General features: G+C 43.0%; 1 protein-coding gene and 1 pseudogene across 3 annotated transcripts in view; one reads left to right on the top strand and one right to left on the bottom strand.

Moving 5' to 3' along the window:
* The window catches only part of LOC115150172 (disks large-associated protein 4-like), a 179,469-nt gene that overhangs the window by 51,179 nt on the left and 104,741 nt on the right, over nt 1-23,549 (bottom strand). The window lies entirely within an intron of this gene.
* On the top strand, nt 6,729-10,474 carry LOC115150173 (GTPase IMAP family member 7-like; annotated as a pseudogene).

Raw genomic sequence — 23,549 nt, 5'->3', positions numbered from 1 at the left:
AAGTTGACCTCCCTGGGATGTCGTCACTTCATTATTGCCCGCACCTGTGCAATCATTTGAGTTCGTGTCAGGCGAGACATTTTTCAAAAACGTTTTTCAAGACACAGGAGAGGTCGGGTTGAAACATTACTGATGTTTCACGTTAAAAATGTCTCTAAAGATTGATGCTAAACAACGTTTGACATGTTTGAACGAACGATAAGCGATTATTTGTATTACTTTACGTCTTGACTTCCCCTCCCCCCCGCCCTACTTTTTAGTAGCCTACCGAAGCGCTAACAACTTGGAGTTATTTGGACATCAATTATGAACTTTGTCGAAAGAAACCACATTTGTTGAGGACCTGGGATTCCTGGAAGTGCCTTCTGATGGAGATAATCAAAGGTAAGGGGATATTAACAATTTCATTATCGATATTAGATGATGCTAACTGTATAGCCTAGCCTATTGTTCTTAGCATTGTACCCTGTTTATTGCAAAATGTGATTTCCCAGTAAAGTTATTTTGAGATCTGGCAATGCGGTAGCATTTACGAGATGATAATATATTATTCTTTGAATGACAATATTATAATTTACCAATGTTTTCGAATAGTAATTTTGTAAATTGTAACGCTGAATTCAAGGAAGCATTTGAGGCGAAAAAAATTCAGAATTTCACCGCGACTGTAAATGCTGTTTTTGGATATAAATATGAACTTGATGGAACAAAAAATGCATGTATTGTATAACATAATGTCCTAGGAGTGTAATCTGATGGAGATTGTCAAAGGTTAGTGCATAATTTTAGCTGGTTTCTGCTTTTGGTGACGCCTGACCTTGAATTGAAAATGGATGTTTGTACTTTTTTGGCTATGTACTGTCCTAACATAATCTAACTTTATGCTTTTGCCGTAAAGCCTCTTTGAAAATTGAACAATGTGGTTAGATTAAGGAGATGTTTATCTTTTAAATGGTGTAAAATAGTTGATTGTTTGAGAAATTGAAATTATTAGATTTTTGATGTTTTGAATTTCCAGCCTTGCTAGCAATCCCATCTTGGGGTTTAATGCTACCCCCTAGCCCCAACAGGTTAATGTGAGTCTGGAAGGAGAGTTTACAGTCTAACCAGACACCTAGGTATTTGTAGTTGTCCACGTATTCTAAGTCAGAGCCGTCCTGAGTAGTGATGCTGGACGGGCGAGCAGGTGCGGGCAGTGATCGATTGAATAGCATGCATTTAGTTTTACTTGCGTTTAAGAGCAGTTGGAGGCCACGGATGGAGAGTTGTATGGCATTGAAGCTCATCTGGAGGTTAGTTAACACAGTGTCCAAAGAGGGGCCAGAAGTATACAGAATGGTGTCGTCTGCTTAGAGATGGATCAGAGAATCACCAGCAGCAAGAGCGACATCATTGATGTATACAGAGAAGAGAGTTGGCCCGAGAATTGAACCCTGTGGCACCCCCATAGAGACTTCCAGAGGTCCGGACAACAGGCCCTCCGATTTGACACACTGAACTCTATCAGAGAAGTAGTTGGTAAACCAGGCGAGGCAAACATTTGAGAAAAAAAGGCTGTCGAGTCTGCCAATAAGAATGTGGTGATTGACAGAGTTGAAAGCATTGGCCAGGTCGATGAATACGGCTGCACAGTAAAGTCTCTTATCGATGGCGGTTATGATGTCGTTTAGGACCTTGAGCGTGGCTGAGGTGCACCCATGACCAGCTCTGAAACCAGATTGCATAGTGGAGAAGGTACGGTGGGATTCGAAATTGTCGGTAATATGTTTGTTAACTTGGCTTTCGAAGACCTTAGAAAGACAGGGTAGGATAGATATAGGTCTGTAGCAGTTTGGGTCTAGAGTGTCACCCCCTTTGAAGAGGGGGATGACCGCGGCAGCTTTCCAATCTTTGGGAATCTCAGACGATACGAAAGAGAGGTTGAACAGGCTAGTAATAGGGGTTGCAACAATTTCGGCAGATCATTTTAGAAAGAGAGGGTCCAGATTGTCTAGCCCGGCTGATTTGTAGGGGTCCAGATTTTGCAGCTCTTTCAGAACATCAGCTATCTGGATTTTGGGTGAAGGAGAAATGGTAGGGGCTTTGGCGGGTTGCTGTGGAGGGTGCCAGGCAGTTAACCGGGGTAGGGGTAGCCAGGTGGAAAGCATGGCCAGCCATAGAGAAATGCTTATTGAAATTCTCAATTATAGTGGATTTATCAGTGGTAACAGTGTTTCCTAGCCTCAGAGCAGTGGCCAGCTGGGAGGAGGTGCTCTTATTCTCCATGGACTTTACAGTGTCCCAGAACTTTCTTAATTTAGTACTACAGGATGCAAATTTATGTTTGAAAAAGCTAGCCTTAGCTTTCCTAACTGCCTGTGTATATTTGTTCCTAACTTCCCTGAAAAGTTGCATATCACGGGGGCTATTCGATGTTATTGCAGAACGCCACAGGATGTTTTTGTGCTGGTCAAGAGCAGACAGGTCTGGAGTGAACGAAGGAATATATATATTCCTAGTTCAAAATTGTTTTAATGGGGCATGCTTATTTAAGATGGTGAGGAAGGCACTTTTAAAGAATAGCCAGGCATCATCTACTGATGGGATCAGGTCAACGTCATTCCAGGATACCCCGGCCAGGTCGATTAGAAAGGCCTGCTCGCAGAAGTGTTTTAGGGAGCGTTTGACAGTGATGAGGGGTGGTCATTTGGTCGCAGACCCGTTACAGATGCAGGCAATGAGGCAGTGATCGCTGAGATCTTGATTGAAAACAGCAGAGGTGTATTTGGAGGGCAAGTTAGTTAGGATGATATCTATGAGGGTGCCCGTGTTTACGGATTTGGGGTTGTACCTGGTAGGTTCATTGATAATTTGTGTGAGATTGAGGGCATCAAGCTTAGATTGTAGGATGGCCGGGGTGTTAAGCAGGTCCCAGTTTAGGTCACCTAACAGCACGAGCTCAGAAGATAGATGGGGGGCAATCAATTCACATATGGTATCGAGGGCACAGCTGGGGGCAGAGGGAGGTCTATAGCAAGCGGCAACAGTGAGAGACTTGTTTCTGGAAAGGTGAATTTTTAGAAGTTGAAGCTCGAATTGTTTGGGTACAGACTTGGATAGTAATACAGAACTCTGCAGGCTATCTTTGCAGTAGATTGTAACACCGCCCCCTTTGGCAGTTCTATCTTGGCGGAACATTTTATAGTTAGCGATGGAGATTTCAGGGTTTTTGTTGGTTTTCCTAAGCCAGGATTCAGACACGGCTAAGACATCCGGGTTTGCAGAGTGTGCTAAAACAAACTTAGGGAGATGGCTTCTAATGTTAACATGCATGAAATGAAGGCTTTTACAGTTACAGAAGTCAACAAATGAGAGCACCTGGGGAGTGGGAGTGGAGCTAGGCACTGAAGGACTTAGATTAACCTCTACATCACCAGAGGAACAGAGGAAAAGTAGGATAAGGGTACGGCTAAAGGCTATACGAACTGGCCGTCTAGCACGTTCGCAACAGAGAGTAAAAGGAGCAGGTTTCTGGGCACGATAGCATAGATTCAACGCATACATTTGACATTTTAGTCATTTAGCAGACACTCTTATCCAGAGCGACTTACAGTAGTGAATACATACATTCAATTTTCATTTCATGCATTTAAAAAAATAATAATTTGTACTGGCCCCCCGTGGGAATCAAACCCACAACCCTGGCGTTGCACACACCTTGCTGGAGTTGCAAACACCATGCTCTACCAACTGAGTCACAGCGAAGGCGCATAGTGTACAGACAAAGGTAAGGTAGGATGTGAGTACATTGGAGGTAAACCTAAGCATTGAGTAATGATGAGAGAGATATAGCATCTAGAGACGTTTAAACCAGGTGATGTCATGGCATATGTAGGAGGTGGAACAACATGGTTGGTTAAGGCATATTGAGCAGGGCTAGAGGGTCTACAGTGAAATAAGACAGTAGTCACTAACCAGGACAGTAAGGGACGAGGCATATTGATATTAGAGAGAGGCATGCGTAGCCAAGTGAACATATGGGTCCAGTGAGTGGTTGGGCTGACTGGGGACACGGCGATTCAGACAGTTAGCAGGCCGATGCTAACAAGCTAACAGTTAGTAGTCCGGGGCTAAACAAGCTAGCAGTTAGCACGCCGGGGCTGGCAAGCTAGCAGTTAGCAGACCGGGTTAGCAAGCTAGCAGTTAGCAGACCGGGGCATGCAAGCTAGCAGTTAGCAGACCGGGGCTAGCAAGTTAGCAGAGGGGCCTTTGGGGGACATCGCGATGGAGGTAAAGCAAGGATATGCATATTCTTGATACCATTTGAAAGGAAACCCCTTGAAGTTTGTGGAAATGTTAAATTAATGTAGGAGAACATAACACATTAGATTTGGTAAAAGATAATACATAGAAAAAACATGCGTGCCCAGGCGCAATACCAGCCCAGGCGCAATTTAGATTTTGGCCACCAGATGGCAGCAGTGTATGTGCAAAGTTTTAGACTTATCCAATGAACCATTGCATTTCTGGGCCAGCAGGTATCCTAGTGGTTAGAGTGTTGGGCCAGTAACCAAAAGGTTACTAGATCGAATCCCCAAGCTGACAAGGTAAAAATCTGTTGTTCTTCCCCTGAACAAGGCAGTTAACCCAGGCTGTCATTGTAAATAAGAATTTGTTCTTAACTGACTTGTGTAGTTAAAATGCATTTCTGTTAAAATTTTTATATCAAGACTTCCCAAGTGTTCCTAATTGGTTTAATAATACATTTTCAAGTACATAACTGTGCACTCTCCTCAAACAATAACATGGCATTCTTTCACTATAATAGCTACTGTACATTGGACAGTGCAGCTAGATTAACAAGAATTTACGGAAGGTGGATGGATGAAGGCTGATTCCATGGAAGCCAATAATGAAATCTGTGAAATACTGACTAGAATGGCAGTCTGAGTTGCTGTGGAGGCAGGTGGAGAGAGATGTGGCCAGAGCCAAACCACACAGATGTAGTATCTCAATTTGAGCCAGTTTTATACAGCAGGAAAATAATCCTTCAGCAACAGGAAACGTTAATTATTAGGTCGATTATAATTAATGGACATTTTTGTAGGGTTTGATACATTTTTCGTTAGGGCAACTCGAGTCTGAAATGTCAGTGGAAATTAGAAACTTTAGAAGTTTTTTAAACCTCAAATACACTACAAGTTTGCATTTCCAATTGTGCAAGAAAATTCACAGCAACAAAAGAGTGATCAAATGAATATCCTACATCTGTACATCCATATAAATACAGTATATAAAAATGCAGATATCAGTGCCTTGGAATGTATAGTATTTAGCTTTATTGTCTATTGTCTCTATTTCTCTCTAATATTGCCCTGCTACCATCTATTCCATTGTAGAGGGAATCACATTCAATATAATTGACAGTAAGTAACATTCTATGTAAACTTAATGTACAATTAAGTTTTCTAATCTAATCTGGATTGGGGTTTTGCCTAGCAAATCTTTTTGATTAGCTTGAACTGACTAGTTACTGGGACAGCACATTGCTTCACCTCAATTCACAGACCATTTAACTGCAGTGAAAGTGAGTATTCAACTTAACTACCTTAGTAATAAAATGCGCTAAACTTTGTACAACAATCTATTATACAATTTTTGTCCTGTAATAGAGTCCTGTTTCTTGGACAATCACAATATTACATGTTGGCATTGACATCCAGTTGGTTTAATAGTGTTTCTCAGTGAAAGAAGAATAGCCCAATGTTTTTTTAGTTTAACCTGAAACTGAGAACTTGTTTCACGGAATAGAAACCAAAGATGATCCAGGTCAGAATAATGTAGCAACGGGTCTAAGTATCAAAATGTTGCTCAAGAACTGGTGCAGTTCAAGTTGTACTGTATCTTGTTCCAGTGGATCAATCTAGCATCAACACACCTTACAGTAAATAGGCTTTTTGAGAGGGACACACCTGCAGATTTCTCTGTACATACAGTATAACATTATACCACCGTGAAGGAACAGGTCTATCTGGTCTGATCAAAGACCAGACAGGCAATGGTAGAATGGTAGGCTAGAACATTCTCTAAAGAGTCATTGTGTAGAAGCACAGAGTTTTCTAACCCAGAGGCACAGCAGTCCAATAGTTCTGGGAACGCCTCGCAAGCAGACTCAACAGACCAGACCAGGGTTTGGGGTTTGGAAAGTCAACTAGAGAAGTGAAACATTTGTCCTTAGTTGTTCATTTTGATTTCTAATGGCACAACCTAGATTCGAGACAATGTCTAAAGTAGCTGAACATGTTATAAGTCCAACCTCGTGAAAGTGACAAACTGACATGTTTTCATTTTCATCAAAAACAGCCGCACATGCGCAGTGCAGCCCAACACGACTGTTAGACCCGATGACGTGTTTCTGCGCATGAGTTTAGCTAGCTAAAATCACCATGACATCGCCTACAAGCGTGACCAGGGATTTATATTGGAGAAGCTGTTTCTGGGCATCTCCATACTAAACCTTCTTTGATACAGTAGAAGTGTGGAATGGGTTGCATTCACTATGACAGAACAGTGTGCAATGTTGAATTCAACGGAAATGGTACTGTACTGAACGACCAGGTGAAAAATGTTGTGATTACGGTGGCCCAGAGGGCAGTTACCATTTAGTGTGCTAAGTTTTGTGATTTCAGATAGTCACACCCATATTGATCAGGCCACACTCACCAAACAGGAGCAAACGTACCTCAAAGGCTGTTGAAGACCGGTGAACACCGTTTTGGGAAAATGTGCCGTTCAGGATAAACCGCCACGCAATGTAGCAAACGTTGAGTCAAACTGAACGCACCGCTGATTTTGTTTGACACCATCGTCTGTTTCCATGCTTTTGATTGGTCGCTGCAGCTGTTGCGATGGCACAAGGAAGAGGAGGGTTTCAGACAATTCTGTTCCTGTTAACATTGTGTCTGCAAGCCTTCACTGGTCAATGTCAAGGTAAACATCCACATGCATCCCATGCGAGCACACACACACACACGCACGCACGCACGCACACACACACACACACACACACACACACACACACACACACACACACACACACACACACACACACACACACAGCTTGCCTATATAATCAACTCAAGCATCCCCCACTTCTTATCTGTTTCCACGGGCCGCAGATTAAAGGGACACAAAATTTACTCTATATGTGGAACAAGCCTTTTACATGTTTATGGGGTCAACAACACAGAAAGTTGTGTCTGTTTTATCACTGTTTTCTACATGCAAAATGGGTCTGATTAATATATTTGGTGAATTGTTAAATAAAAATAAATTAAGAGTGTAACTACCTTTTGTCTGTTAGTAAGATTAAGATCACTTTATTGGTCAATTACCCACAATGTCCAACCAAAATGTTATTTCCTCTGTTAACCCAATCCCTCCAAAAGACACACATACAGATTTTGGAGAGGTGCAGGGGTGCCTGCCACACTGGGTGCCCGGGGAGATAAGTGCCTTGCTCAAGGGAACAACAGCATCTAGGATTTGATACCTGCAAACCTCCGGTTGCCAGCTCACTTCCCGCCAGATTTTTCCCATCGGACCCGTGTCTCGAACTGGCAACCCAGCCTCTGGTTGCCGGCTCGCCTCTCTAACCACCAGGCTACCTCTGTTTCCATACACACTTTCAAAAACTTCATGTGTCAGGGTATTGTTTTTAACTTGATATGACCTTAGCATGATATATGCTTCTACACCTGCATTGCTTGCTGTTTAGGGTTTTAGGCTGGGTTTCTGTACAGCACTTTGTGACATCAGCTGATGTTAGAAGGGCTTTATAAATACATTTGCCACACTATGGATTATCTTGGCAATGGAGAAATGCTCACTAACAGGGATGTAAACAAATTTGTGCAAAAATACAGAAATAAGCTTATGTGCGTCTGGAAAATATCTGGGATCTTTAATCTCAGCTCATGAAACATGGGACAGACACTTTACATGTTGCGTTTATATTTTTGTTCGGTGTAGATACATATATCACCTTAATCATCACAGGACCTTCTATCAAATAGGTATTGAAAAGTAAACTCCGAATATCAAACCAATATCCAAACTTAACAACAATTTACTAGCGTTAAATTATTTAACAAATGGCATCAATATCCACTAAACAAATAAATAGTCCTCAAATATGTTCCAGGTCAGGAAAGTAATAGCATCGTACGACCATCCTGATCTAACAGGCTTACATTCAGTTTTGCGACGCAGATTCAATTGAATCGCAAGATCAGGATGATCGTACGAGGCTAGGATAGTAAGGTCTAGGTATCATAATGTTGCTCAAGAGATTCTTTATCTTGTTCAATTGTGTCCAGCTTAGATCAATAAACCTTAAAGTAGATTGTTGTGAGAGTGACACACCTGCAACTTCTCTGTACAGTAACTGTCTGGTCTGATCGGAGTCAGACACCAGAATATGTTAAATCAGACAGGATATACATGATCAGCTAATGATGTATGATGTAGCTTTTCTAGGTCTTTCTTTGCTGCACTTGAGCATATTACTGGACAGTAATCAAGAGGGGACAAGACCAGAGCCTGAACAACTACTACAGTTCATGTTTATAACAGATATACCCCTCCCCATCCTCATAACAAATTTGTCAATATGACTTGACCATGATAATTGACCATCCAATGTTATACCTAGGAGTTTAGCTTCCTCAACTTGCTCAATGGCCACAACCTTTATATACAACTCCAGTTGAGGTTCAGGTCATAGAGAATGTTCTGAACCAAATACAATGCTTTTAGGTTTATATGTATTAAAGACCAGTTCATTATTAATCACCCATTCTGATACTGACTGTAACTCCTTATTTAGAATGTCAGTGAGCTCACTGGCTTTGGGTGCTGACATGTAGAATGTGGAATCATCGGCATACATATTCATTCTAGCTTCGTGTAAAACCAGTGGCAAATCATTTGTAAAAATAGAGAAGAGCAACGGCCCAACGCACTGTACATTTTCATGTTAGAGAAGCTTCCATTGAAGAACACTCTCTGGGCTCTATTGGATAAATAACTCTCCAACCAAGTGATGGCAGGTGATGTGAAGCAAAGTAAGCCTATTGTTTAGTTCGTTATATCAATCAGCTAAGAAGAAATTCTAATTGGTTTAACCATCTGTGAACGCGGCCATACATTATCCGATGAGTCATTGTAGAAGTGTGGACTGGTTTTGTTGGTAATGACCAGGGTTGCAAAATTCCAGTAATTTTCCCCAAATTCCCTGGTTTTCCAGAAATCCTGGTTGTACGATAATGGGATTTCCCCTTTTTCCCTTCCTGAACCCAGAAATCTTACAACCGGGATTTCTGGAAAACCTGGATGTTTGGGACAATTTACCAGAACTTTGCAACCTTACTAATGACATAATTGTCTGTTTCTGTGATTTTGGTTGGTCACTGTAGCTGTTGAGATGGCACGAGGAAGAGGAAGGACTCCGATGATTCTATTGCTGATAACAATGTGCCTGCAAATCTTCACTGGTCAATGTCAAGGTACGCATCCACATGCTTCACATGCACACAGAACACATGTTCTTCTCTATCTTATCTAGAAGCTTGCTTTTATGATCAACTCAAGCATCCCCCACTTTTCATCTGTTTCCGCAGATTCAGGGCAGCCCTCTGATCTGAGGATTGTTCTGGTGGGTAAGACTGGAGTGGGGAAGAGTGCAACAGGAAACACTATCCTGGGGAGAGAGGTGTTTAAAGTGGAGGCCAAAGCTGATTCTGTCACTGCAAAGTGTGAGAAAGGGAGTGAAGAGGTGGATGGGTGGAAGATCGATGTGATTGACACGCCAGGACTCTTTGACACAACAATGAGTGTAGATCAAATGAAAAGTGAACTAGAAAGATGCATCTAAATGTCAGTTCCAGGTCCAATGTGTTCCTGCTGGTGATCAGGCTGGGGAGGTTCACAGGGGAGGAAAGGAACGCTGTGAAGTGGATCCAGGAGAACTTTGGGGAAGATGCCTCAATGTTCACCATGGTGCTGTTCACTGGTGAAGATCAGATAGGGAGCAAATCAGTTTCTGAGTTTCTGAAAGAGAGCAAGGAGCTGCGTAAACTTGTTACAAGCTGTGGGAACAGATATCACTCAATCATCAATGTCAAGAGAAATAACTACACTCAGGTCAGAAAGCTGGTGAGGAAGATAGAGCAGATAGTGGAGGATAATGGAGGAAAGTACTACACCTATGAGGATTATGAGAAGGCACAGGAAAAGATCAGAGAAGAGATGTGGAAATACTGTCAATGGGAAGCACTTAGTGGGGCAGCTGTAACGTTAGCAGGGGCATTTTATTCTTCACCAATATTGATGGCAGCAGCTCTAGTTGGAGGCCTCAGCCAGGGGTATGAATGTACCAAGGAGATGTTTGGCCTTTAAAACACCAGGGGTGTGTTCAGTTAGTTAAACATTTATTATGTTTTCGACTGTATACTGTACTTCATGTTGTCTTCCAACTGTCTTTAAGATATGTTTGCTCCAGTTTCAACTGGGTCTAATTGGAATTTAATGGGGATATATAGTATATGTACAGTATCTATTTAGTAGTAAAGTAGTAGCCCTTTCCTGCAGTCAAATGACCAAATCGTCCTCTAGTGGCCTCACGGGTGGAATGTTATTAATATTCTTCATAATTAATAAACACAAAAAAATTGTAAAAGAAGAAAATCCAGTGTTTCTATGTCAAACGGTTTTGTTGTATTTCAGTTTTCTGTGATGTATATAAAGTGTAATATTGAGATGCAAACTCAATGTCACGTCTGATTTGGACTGGCGGATAGGCGGAATCAAATGCAGGAGACAGAGGTGCTGGAGGTGAGTGTCTTTTAATACAACTGACACACACAAACGCCGAAAAGCACAGGGCGCTATACAAAGTTCACGTATTTTGAACTGCGCCCATAAAACACAAAATATAATTACAAGGCGCAAGGAGCGCAGCCGGTAAATCGCTCGACAAAACTGTCGGTAACACAATGTAGACAATAAACAATCCCGCACAAAATCCCAACTGAAAACACACATTAAATGAGTCCCCACTAATGACATACACAAAACAGGTGCGGAACAGACAGACAAAACTAAACGACACAGAAACAATGATCGGTGGCAGCTAATAGGCCGGCGACGACGACCGCCGAGCGCCGCCCGACCGAGGAGGGGCGCCACTCTCGTTGGAACCTGTGACACTCAAAATGTAATATATTTCAACTCTATATCAGACATGGTACAAGTGTCTTCTTTTTTTAAAGACCATAACCATGTGTGTGAGGTGTATATGTTTGTTTCAAAGTGGATTTTTTTTCGAGCAAGAAACACTGTGTGACCCTGATTTAGCCCACTGCAGTAAAATGTTAAAAGGGGGTGTATCACAGGAGGTTGGTGGCACCTTAATTGGGGAGGACAGACTCATGTTAATGTCTGGAGCGGAATTGGTGGAAGGATATCAAATACATCAAACACATGGTTTCTATGTGTTTTGATGCCATTCCATTGGCTCCGTTCCAGCCGTTATTATGAGCCATCCACCTCCACTGGGGTGTATGTCTTTTTTATCACAGGGACTTCTGCTACTTTACAATTGAAAATGGAACAGCAGAGTCAAAGGAATGAAACCCATATACAGTTGAAGTGGGAAGTTTACATACACCTCAGTCAAATACATTTAAACTCAGTTTTTCACAATTCCTGAAATGTTATCCTAGTAAAGGATTAGGTCAGTTAGGATCACTACTTTATTTTAAGAATGTGAAATGTCAGAATAATAGTAGAGAGAATGATTTATTTCAGCTTTTATTTCTTTGATCACATTCCCAGTGGGTCAGAAGTTAACATACACTCAATTAGTATTTGGTAGCATTGCCTTTAAATTGTTTTAACTTGGGTTAAACGTTTCGGGTAGCCTTCCACAAGCTTCCCACAATAAGTTGGGTGAATTTTGTCCCATTCCTCCTGACAGAGCTGGTGTAACTGAGTCAGGTTTGTAGGCCTCCTTGATTGCACACGCTTTTTCAGTTCTGCCCACAGATTTTCTATAGGAATGAGGTCAGGGCTTTGTGATGGCCACTCCAATACCTTGACTTTGTTGTCCTAAAGCCATTTTGCCACAACTTTGGAAGTATGCTTTGGAACATTGTCCATTTGGAAGACTCATTTGCGACCAAGCTTTAACTTCCTGACTGATGTCTTGAGATGTTGCTTCAACATATCCACATCATTTTATTTCCTCATGATGCCATCTATTTTGTGAAGTGCACCAGTCCCTCGTGCAGCAAAGCACCCCCACAACATGATGCTGCCACCCCCGTGCTTCACGGTTGGGATGCACACACACACACACACACACACACACACACACACACACACACACACACACACACACACACACACACACACACACACACACACACACACACACAGGAAGAATGCACACACACGCTCGATAACCCAGCTCCCAGAGTAGCCTAACTATCATTCATTACGACACCCGTCCACACAACCAACGATTAGCTTAGCGCATCTCTCTCCACACAAGTGACGATTAGCTTAGCACATCTCTCCCCACACAACCAACTGCCACTTCTATCCCATGATTTGCTTATAGGCAAATGAGATTAATGATGCTGATGGTGCAGTGAGAATGCACACACTGGCGCACACACACACACAGGAAGAATGCACACACACACACACACACACACACACACACACACACACACACACACACACACACACACACACACACACACACACACACACACACAGGAAGAATGCACACACACACACACACACACACACACACACACACACACACACACACACACACACACACACACACACAAATGCTTAGCGCATCTCTCTCCACACAAGTGACGATTAGCTTAGCGCATCTCTCCCCACACAACCAACTGCCACTTCTATCCCACCGCTATTAACGTGCATCCTACACACGCTCAGTTAATGTCACAGAGAACTCTAAATACAATCTCTACGCCGATTGATAGCCTAGAGGGTCAACTCCTCACAATCAATTCACAGCACATTTAGCTGACTGTCTCATATCCCATCCTGCCACGCGGCTTGGCTTAGTGTAGTCTCCTGAATGTTAATTGCTGTTGTCGGCTGTGACAAGCATTAGGCCAACATAGTGGCAAGGTACAGACTGTCAGTGAAGATACACACACATTTGTGAAGATTTAATAGAGTCAATATGCTATACGTGATTAGAAAGATGCCTTATAATTATACTTAGGTCTCATCCAGCCTCACTTACAGAGTCATCAGCCTAGCTAGCCTACTCTGATTTAGACCTGTGTTTGTAATAGACCTGCGTTAGGTAGCTAGCCTACTCCGATTTAGCCCTGTGTTTGGAATAGACCTGTGTTAGATAGCTAGTCTACTCTGACTTAGCCCTGTGTTTGGAATAGACCTGGGTTAGGTAGCTAGCCTACTCTGACTTAGCCCTGTGTTTGGAATATACCTGGGTTAGGTAGCTAGCCTACTCCGATTTAGCCCTGTGTTTAGAATAGACCTGGGTTAGATAGCTAGCCTACTCTGATTTAGCCCTGTGTTTGGAATAGACCTGGGTTAGGTAGCTAGCCTACTCTGATTTAGCCCTGTGTTTGTAATAGACCTGCGTTAGGTAGCTAGCCTACTCTGATTTAGCCCTGTGTTTGTAATAGACCTGGGTTAGATAGCTAGCCTACTCTGATTTAGCCCTGTGTTTGTAATAGACCTGCGTTAGGTAGCTAGCCTACTCTGATTTAGCCCTGTGTTTGTAATAGACTTGCGTTAGGTAGCTAGCCTACTCTGATTTAGCCCTGTGTTTGTAATAGACCTGCGTTAGGTAGCTAGCCTACTCCGATTTAGCCCTGTGTTTGGAATAGACCTGTGTTAGGTAGCTAGCCTACTCTGACTTAGCCCTGTGTTTGTAATAGACCTGTGTTAGGTAGCTAGCCTACTCTGATTTAGCCCTGTGTTTGTAATAGACCTGGGTTAGGTAGCTAGCCTACTCTGATTTAGCCCTGTGTTTGGAATAGACCTGGGTTAGGTAGCTAGCCTACTCTGATTTAGCCCTGTGTTTGGAATAGACCTGCGTTAGGTAGCTAGCCTACTCCGATTTAGCCCTGTGTTTGTAATAGACCTGGGTTAGGTAGCTAGCCTACTCTGATTTAGCCCTGTGTTAGTTATAGACCAGGTTAGGTAGCTAGCCTACTCTTATTTTATTTTCTGTATGCAGTTCTGTCTGTTACTGTAATAAATTATAATATAATTGAATGAGTGAGTCCATGCGTTTGAGGGAGTGGTAGGAGAGAATTGATTCAGCTATTTCTTTATTTATTGAAGGTATTGAGTTTGGTTTAGCTGCTTCGCACTGCGATGATTGATAGAGCAGCGAGAGCAATGTGGTCCGATGGACTTTTCATTATGAAGAAACTTGTGGTAGGAAATAACACTCTGATTATTACATTGACATTTTAGTCATTTATCAGATGCTGTTATCCAATGCGACTTACAATCCCACTATTTCTTCAAACATTTAGTACCCCGGTCCACAAAAATATGACTACTATAAGCTATCTATAACACACCAGCACAATGGTATAGATACTGTATAACTCCTGCTACCATTATAGCCATAACATCTCTTTAACAGAGAAAGAAGAGGTGATTCAAGAGGAGAGAATAGATAGAGAGATAAAGGAGGGGTGAGTAGAAAGCATCATTATGCAGTTAGCTGCATCAAAGGCAGGCCTGGAGGACCAATTGAACTGTGTGTGTGTGCGTGCGTGCATGCGTGCGTGCGTGAGTGTCCGTTTGTCTGTCTGCTTGTTTTTGTATTTGAGTCTGCATGAGTCTGTGTCTGTCTGTCTCTGTATTTGTATCTGGATGTTTTGTGTTTTTACCTCTGTCAATGTGTCTGTCTGTGTGTATATCTGTGTCAATATGTCTGCTTTTGTGTGTGCATGCCCTGCTAAAGGCTTATGGGAGGAGAATTCTCCCTGCCTTGTGCACAGGGGAGCTGCCATCTGCTCGTGGTCCAATGGGAAGGGAGAGTTTGGCATGGTGTCCAATCCCTGACCTCGCCACATTTCCATTCACAAACATAGAAACAATGTGCCCTTTTAACCATTAGGGGGTGATATTATCCAATACAAACAGACCTATCTCCCTGCATTCATATGGAGTGGGATGGATTTGCCCCTAGACACTTCTCTAAGGTCTGTTTTTGCATTTGTGTGTTTTTACTACCTATTGGATAAGGTTAAGATATGGAATGGTTAAGCTGATCCCAGATCTGTACTAAAAGGAAACTTCTACACGGAGAGAATCATAATATACAGTTTTAATATGGGGAATCCATTAAAATCAATGTGGTGTTTTAATACAATAACAGGTGTAAAAATGCATCATTATTGTTTTATCTGCTCTGTAGTGTGAAATCTTTGTACACAATAGCCATCTGGTTGTTTTGCTGTTAGAGGTGATAAACACCAAGTGTAAAAGCCACCAAGAGTCTCTCAGATGTAAGCTGTCGGATATAAGCCTTGTTGGAAATATTAATTTACTTCAAGGATCCAGTTGGCATTGGAGCCTCCTTTAGTATCAGGTGGATCCCAAATGTTTTAGCTCAGAAACTCTTTCGGATTGGTCACTGCAAGGTCATTTTTAGAAAGTGAAGCGTGACTGGGCCATCAGGAGCAATAAAGCCCCACAGGAGACACAATACTACACAATACCCATCTCAAATTATGGACGGATATATATGTCAAAACCGATGTTATTGATTAGCCACTATCCAATTAGCTTTTCAACATGAATGAATATTGGCAGCCACATGTTTCCATACCATCTACAAACATCAATAATTTCCCAATTTGGAATGCTAAACTTACAAAGCGGTATACAAATAACATTTGATAGATACACCTGAATATTCTATGTACATTTGAAAGATCTGTCATACAGAGAGAGGTGCAAACGAGAGGTGTGGTGATACTGGTAAAAAACTAAAAGATCTAAAGCTAAATGCTGAAATAGAAGATGTGTTGTAAAATGAAAGAGGTTGAGAGAGAACGGGAGAGATGGATGAATGGATATGATGAGAGAGAAAGGGAGAGATGGACGAAGGGATATGATGAGAGAGAACAGGAGAGAAGGACGAAGGGATAAGATGAGAGAGACCGGGAGAGAAGGACGAAGGGATATGATGAGAGAGAAAGGGAGAGATGGATGAAGGGATATGATGAAAGAGAAAGGGAGAGATGGACGAGGGATATGATGTCTTTAGAACGTGTTTCAGGCTTTTGCAGTCAACAGAAAGCGAACAAGACCTCCTGGAGTCTGATGACCGAGAGAATGACAGGCCACAATTACGAGCATTCACGTGAGGAGGTAGCTGTGTTCCATAACGTTTTTCAAGACATTGGATTCGTCCGGTTGGAATATTTTACGTTAAAAAGGCCCTAAAGATTGATGTTTTACAACGTTTGACATGTTTCAACGAACGTAAATATAACTTTTTGTTGTGAAATTTTCGGCGCGCTTCCTACATTTGGAGTAGCTTACTGAACGTGCAAACAACAAGGAGTTATTTGGACATAAATTATGGACTTTATCGAACAAAACAACATTTATTGTGGACCTGGGATGCCTGGAAGTGCCTTCTGATGAAGATCATCAAAGGTAAGTGAATATTTCTAATGCTATTTATGATTTTAGATGACTCCAAAATGGCAGCTATCTGTATTGCCTGGTGTATTTTTCTGAGCGCAGTACTCAGATTATTGCAAAGTGTGCTATCCCCGTGAAGCTTTTTTGAAATCTGTCACAGCGGTTGCATAAAGGAGATGTTCATCTATAATTCTTTGAATAACAGTTTAATATTATATCAACGTTTATGATGAGTATTTTTGTAAATTGATGTGCACATTCACCGGAAGTATTGGAGGCAAAATATTTTCTGAACGTCACGTGCCAATGTAAAATGCTGTTTTTGGATATAAATATGAACTTTATCGAACAAAACATACATCTATTGTGTAACATAATGTCCTAGGAGTGTCATCTGATGAAGATTGTCAAAGGTTAGTGCTTAATTTCGCTGTGTTTTGGGTTTTATTGACACATGTCCTTGCTTGGAAAATGTCTGTGTGATTATTTTTGTTTATGTACTCTCCTAATACAATCTAATGTTTTGCTTTCGCTGTAAAGCCTTTTTGAAATCGGACAATGTGGTTACATCAAGGAGACGTGTATCTTTAAAATTGTGTAAAATAGTCGTATGTTTGAGAAAGTTGAATTATGACATTTTGTTGTTTTTGAATTTGCCGCCCTGATATTTCACTGGCTGTGTCCCGCAGGTGGAATGGATTTAATTTGGGTCTGTTAACGGAAGGTAGAGCCATTTACAGCAATGGAACTAATGATCATTTTAAATTTGTATAATATAAATAAATTGGTCCTGGGCAGTTATTTGCCTCATGCTACGGCATATACACTGACTGTACAAAACATTAGGAACACATTCCTTGGACTCTGACTCATCAGATGCTGGCCCATGTTGACTCCAATGCTTCTCACGGTTGTGTCATGTTGGCTTGATGTCCTTTGGGTGGTGGACCATTCTTGAAACACACAGCAGCATTGCAGTTCTTGACACAAACCAGTGAGCCTGGCACCTACTACCCCATTCAAAGGCATTTAAATATTTTTGGTTGGCCATTCACCCTCTGAACGGCACACATTCACAATCCATGTCTCAGTTGTCTCAAGGCTTAATAATTCTTTAACCTGTCTCCTCCCTTTCATCTACACTGATTGAAGTGGATTTAACAAGTGACATCAATAAGGGATCATAGCTTTCACCTGGATTCACCTAGTCCGTCTATGTCATGGAAAAAGCAGGTGTTCCTAATGTTTTGTACACTTAGTGTATAGCATATATGGCATAAGATAGGTATAAAAAAAAGTGTATTTACCTAATACTGTCTTTTGCTCCTGTTTTGAATCTCAGATATATCGCAAGTTATAAGCCACAACAGAGAGAATGAACTAACAGCTTAAAAGGGATGCTTCAACCAGTGGTGATTTAGCCATGAAATGTGTTTACCTCTCATCTGTGACAACAAGTAGATGGCAGGGCTGAGGTCCACTCTGAACAAGTAGAGAGCATGGTCTGAGTTCCACTCTGAAAACATGAATCCTTACCCTCTAACCTTGTTGACTTCCCCTTGTGGATTTGAGGTGGATAGATGGAGAGGTGAGAGCAACAGGATAGAATACCCTATTGTTATGACACTTCCTTACCCCAATCCATTCCAATCAGATTGAAGAGAGTGCAGTCAACAGGGTAGTGTACTTGAATCCCAGATTGGAACCCACCCTATTTCAAGAGAGCTTCCCTTTAAATTAGGCAATGCTGACGTCTGTGACGGCAGTTTGGACCAACGTTATGAGGTTGTCCCAGTCTTGTGCTATTTTACTTTCAGCCTCTCATGAGTGTGTGTGTGTGTGTGTGTGTGTGTGTGTGTGTGTGTGTGTGTGTGTGTGTGTGTGTGTGTGTGTAGCACAATGGGTGTTTATTTAGCTAGGGAGGATAAAACGGACATGGGCAGCTATCCCAAAGTGCCGCGCATAGAGCAGAGCTGAGGCTCATAGAGACGCGCAAACACACACACACACACACACACACACACACACACACACACACACACACACACACACACACACACACACACACACACACACACACACACACACACACACAGCAGAAGAACCCCAGCAGATAAAGCAGCATAACTCTGTGCTGTAACCCCATCTGTGCATACTATTCCATTAAGACCAAAGTGGAATATATTCCAAACCAGTACAATGAAAAGCCTATTACCCTATTTACACATGGTTCAAAAATCGACACGATCAACCCAAAGCACTCACACTACAGCAGTTAATCTCTCCATCAACAGGATACACACATAATCTAATTCCAACTGCAGTATAAACAAATAACATTCTTTAATGAACAAACAACATATCTTGGGTATTAAATCCTAAAAATCTACACAATAAGCCCAAACTAGCTGTGATCCATTTCAAAATACTTAGCAAATCCACAGCATTCAGGGGTCATGGCGGCCATTCTGATCTAGTCACATGACCTTGACCTTCCACAGGAAGGGAAGGGGAAGAGCACTTCCTCTTTTGACAGATGGTATTGGAGGTCATGTTCAGCATTTCCTGTTTGGGAGTGTGAGTAGGGTGGCAGTGTGACAATAGTGTGACAGGGTCAGGGGCCCCTCCCTCTCAGAACTGTGTCAGTCAGTTTTCCAATCCCCTCATGATGTCACCATAATACACTAATGGCCGTCTGTCAACCTATCAACACATCAGCTGGGATGAGCCACCCGTCACCACGGCAATGACTGCAATTGGCGCAAAGCAAAAGTTTGGACACACCTACTTATTGAAAGGTTTTTTTTTGTTTGTACTATTTTCTACATTGTAGAATAATAGTGAAGACATAAAAACTATGAAATAGTAGTGACCAAAAAAGTGTTAAACAAATCAAAACATATTTTATATTTGAGATTCTTCAAAGTAACCATCCATTTCCTTGATGACAGATTTGCACACTCTTCCTCAGCATATATTACTGTATATATACTGCTCTAAAAAATAAAGGGAACACTTAAACAACACATCCTAGATCTGAATGAAAGAAATAATCTTATTAAATACTTTTTTCTTTACATAGTTGAATGTGCTGACAACAAAATCACACAAAAATTATCAATGGAAATCCAATTTATCAACCCATGGAGGTCTGGATTTGGAGTCACACTCAAAATGAAAGTGGAAAACCACACTACAGGCTGATCCAACTTTGATGTAATGTCCTTAAAACAAGTCAAAATGAGGCTCAGTAGTGTGTGTGGCCTCCACGTGCCTGTATGACCTCCCTACAACGCCTGGGCATGCTCCTGATGAGGTGGCAGATGGTCTCCTGAGGGATCTCCTCCCAGACCTGGACTAAAGCAACTCCTGGACAGTCTGTGGTGCAACATGTCGTTGGTGGAGGGAGCGAGACATTTTGTCCCAGATGTGCTCAATTGGATTCAGGTCTGGGGAATGGGCGGGCCAGTCCATAGCATCAATGCCTTCCTCTTGCAGGAACTGCTGACACACTCCAGCCACATGAGGTCTAGCATTGTCTTGCATTAGGAGGAACCCAGGGCCAACTGCACCAGCATATGGTCTCACAAGGGGTCTGAGGATCTCATCTCGGTACCTAATGGCAGTCAGGCTACCTCTGGCGAGCACATGGAGGGCTGTGCGGCCCCCCAAAGAAATGCCACCCCACACCATGACTGACCCACTGCCAAACCGGTCATGCTGGAGGATGTTGCAGGCAGCAGAACGTTCTCCACGGCGTCTCCAGACTCTGTCACGTCTGTCACATGTGCTCAGTGCGAACCTGCTTTCATCTGTGAAGAGCACAGGGTGCCAGTGGCGAATTTGCCAATCTTGGTGTTCTCTGGCAAATGCCAAACGTCCTGCATGGTGTTGGGCTGTAAGCACAACCCCGACCTGTGGACGTCGGGCCCTCATACCACCCTCATGGAGTCTGTTTCTGACCGTTTGAGCAGACACATGCACATTTGTGGCCTGCTGGAGGTCATTTTGCAGGGCTCTGGCAGTGCTTCTCCTGCTCCTCCTTGCACAAAGTCCTGCTGCTGGGTTGTTGCCCTCCTACGTCCTCCTCCACGTCTCCTGATGTACTGGCCTGTCTCCTGGTAGCGCCTCCATGCTCTGGACACTACGCTGACAGACACAGCAAACCTTCTTGCCACAGCTCGCATTGATGTGCCATCCTGGATGAGCTGCACTACCTGAGCCACTTGTGTGGGTTGTAGACTCCGTCTCATGCTACCACTAGAGTGAAAGCACCGCCAGCATTCAAAAGTGACCAAAACATCAGCCAGGAAGCATAGGAACTGAGAAGTGGTCTGTGGTCACCACCTGCCGAACCACTCCTTTATTGGGGGTGTCTTGCTAATTGCCTATAATTTCCACCTGTTGTCTATTCCATTTGCACAACAGCATGTGAAATTTATTGTCAATCAGTGTTGCTTCCTAAGTGGACAGTTTGATTTCACAGAAGTGTGATTGACTTGGAGTTACATTGTGTTGTTTAAGTGTTCCCTTTATTTTTTTGAGCAGTGTATATATATATATACAGTGACAGTAAAACATTTGGTACAGCAGACCAGTTGAGGTACAGTAGGCCAGTTGAGGTACTGTATGCCAGTTGACGTACAGTAGGCCAGTTGAGGTACAGAAGGCCAGTTGAGATACTGTAGGCCAGTTGAGGTACAGTAGGCCAGTTGTGGTACTGTCGGCCAGTTGAGGTACAGTAAGACCCTTGAGGTACTGTAGGCCAGTTTAGGTACAGTAGGCCAGTTGAGGTACAGAAGGCCAGATGAGGTACAGAAGGCCAGTTGAGGTACAGAATGCCAGTTGAGGTACTGTAGGCCTGTTCAAGTACTGTAGGCCAGTTGAGGTACAGAAGGCCAGTTGAGGTACAGAAGGCCAGTTTGGGTACAGTAGGCCAATAAGGTACAGTAGACCAGTTGAAGTACAGTAACCCAGTAGGCCAGTTGAGGTACAGATAGCCAGTTGAGGTACAGTAGGTGAGTTGAGGTACTGTAGGCCAGTTGAGGTACGGTAGGCCTGTTGAGGTACTGTCGGCCAGTTCAGGTACAGTAACCCAGTAGGCCAGTTGAGATACTGTATGCCAGTTGAGGTACAGTTGGCCAGTTGATGTACTCTATGCCAGTTGAGGTACAGTAGACCAGTTGAGGTACTGTAGGCCAGTTGAGGTACAGTAGGACCCTTGAGGTACTGTAGGCTAGTTGAGGTACAGTAGGCCAGTAAGGTACAGTAGGCTAGTTGAGGTACAGTAGGCTAGTTCAGGTACAGTAGGCCAGTTGAGGTACTGTAGGCCAGTTGAGGTACAGTAGGCCAGTTGAGGTACAGAAGGCCAGTTGAGGTACTGTAGGCCAGTTGAGGTACAGTAGGCCAGTAAGGTACAGTAGGCTAGTTGAGGTACAGTAGGCTAGTTCAGGTACAGAAGGCCAATTGAGGTACAGTATGCCAGATGATGTACAGTAGGCAAGTTGAGGTACTGTAGGCCAGTTGAGGTACTGTATGCCAGTTGAGGTACTGTAGGCCAGTTGAGGTAGAGTAGACCAGTTGAGATAAAGTAGGCCAGTTCAGGTACTGTAGACCAGTTGAGGTACAGAAGGTCATTTAAGGTACAGTAGGCCAGTTAAGGTACAGTAGGCAAGTTGAGGTACAGTAGGCAAGTAAGGTACAGTAGGCCAGTTGAGGTACAGTAGGCCAGTTGAGGTACAGTAGTCCAGTTGAGGTACAGTAGGCCAGTTGAGATACTGTAGGCCAGTTGAGGTACTGTAGGCCAGTTGAGGTACTGTAGAACATATGTGTTGTTTGTTGTTTGTTTGTTGTTTTTGAGTCCAAGAGGGATAGGGGGAGAAAGAGATAGAAGAGAAGGAGGTAGGGAAGAGAAGTTCTGCTCTCTGACTCAAGGAAATTGCCAATCAGTCTGCTCCCCCGCCTGCGACAGTGGAGGCAGACAAATGCATCAATCACATCCCTCCCTCTCTTTCTACTCCACCTTCCTCTCTCCTCCGTTCCTCTCCTCTGTCCTCATTCACGGAGTGAGGACAGGTTGGGATGTTTTTATACCAAGGACCTATTCAAAAACAATGGAAATGCATCTGTCCATCCATCCACCCACCGACCCATCCTTGCTCGCTCAATGGAAGTAATCAATGGCTCAGTAACAACTGGAAGATGCATTTGAACGCTTTGGAAAAGGGCCTTAAGTTGGGGGTTACATAAGATGGACACAGCCAAGATGAAGACAGACAGAGAGAGAGAGAGAGAAAGACTGTATAGATTGTGGCAGACAGACAGACATCAACAGAGAGACTGTATAGATTGTGACAGACGGACGGACGGACGGACAGACATCAACAGAGAGACAGACAGACATCAACAGAGAGACTGTATAGATTGTGACAGACAGACAGACAGACAGACAGACAGACAGACAGACAGACAGACAGACAGACAGACAGACAGACAGACAGACAGACAGACAGACAGACAGACAGACAGACAGACAGACAGACAGACAGACAGACAGACAGACAGACTGTGTATAGTACGTACAGTCTGGTCTGAGAGAGATGGTCTGAGAGAGACTAGCAACATGGTCTGAGAGAGACTAGCAACATGGTCTGAGAGAGACTAGCAACATGGTCTGAGAGAGACTAGCTACATGGTCTGAGAGAGACTAGCTACATGGTCTGAGAGAGACTAGCAACATGGTCTGAGAGAGACTAGCAACATGGTCTGAGAGAGACTAGCAACATGGTCTGAGAGAGACTAGCAGCATGGTCTGAGAG

This window comes from Salmo trutta, chromosome 16 (genome assembly GCF_901001165.1).
Source record: "Salmo trutta chromosome 16, fSalTru1.1, whole genome shotgun sequence".
Lineage (NCBI taxonomy): Eukaryota > Metazoa > Chordata > Actinopteri > Salmoniformes > Salmonidae > Salmo > Salmo trutta.
This window is presented reverse-complemented; position numbering and strand designations above follow the sequence as displayed.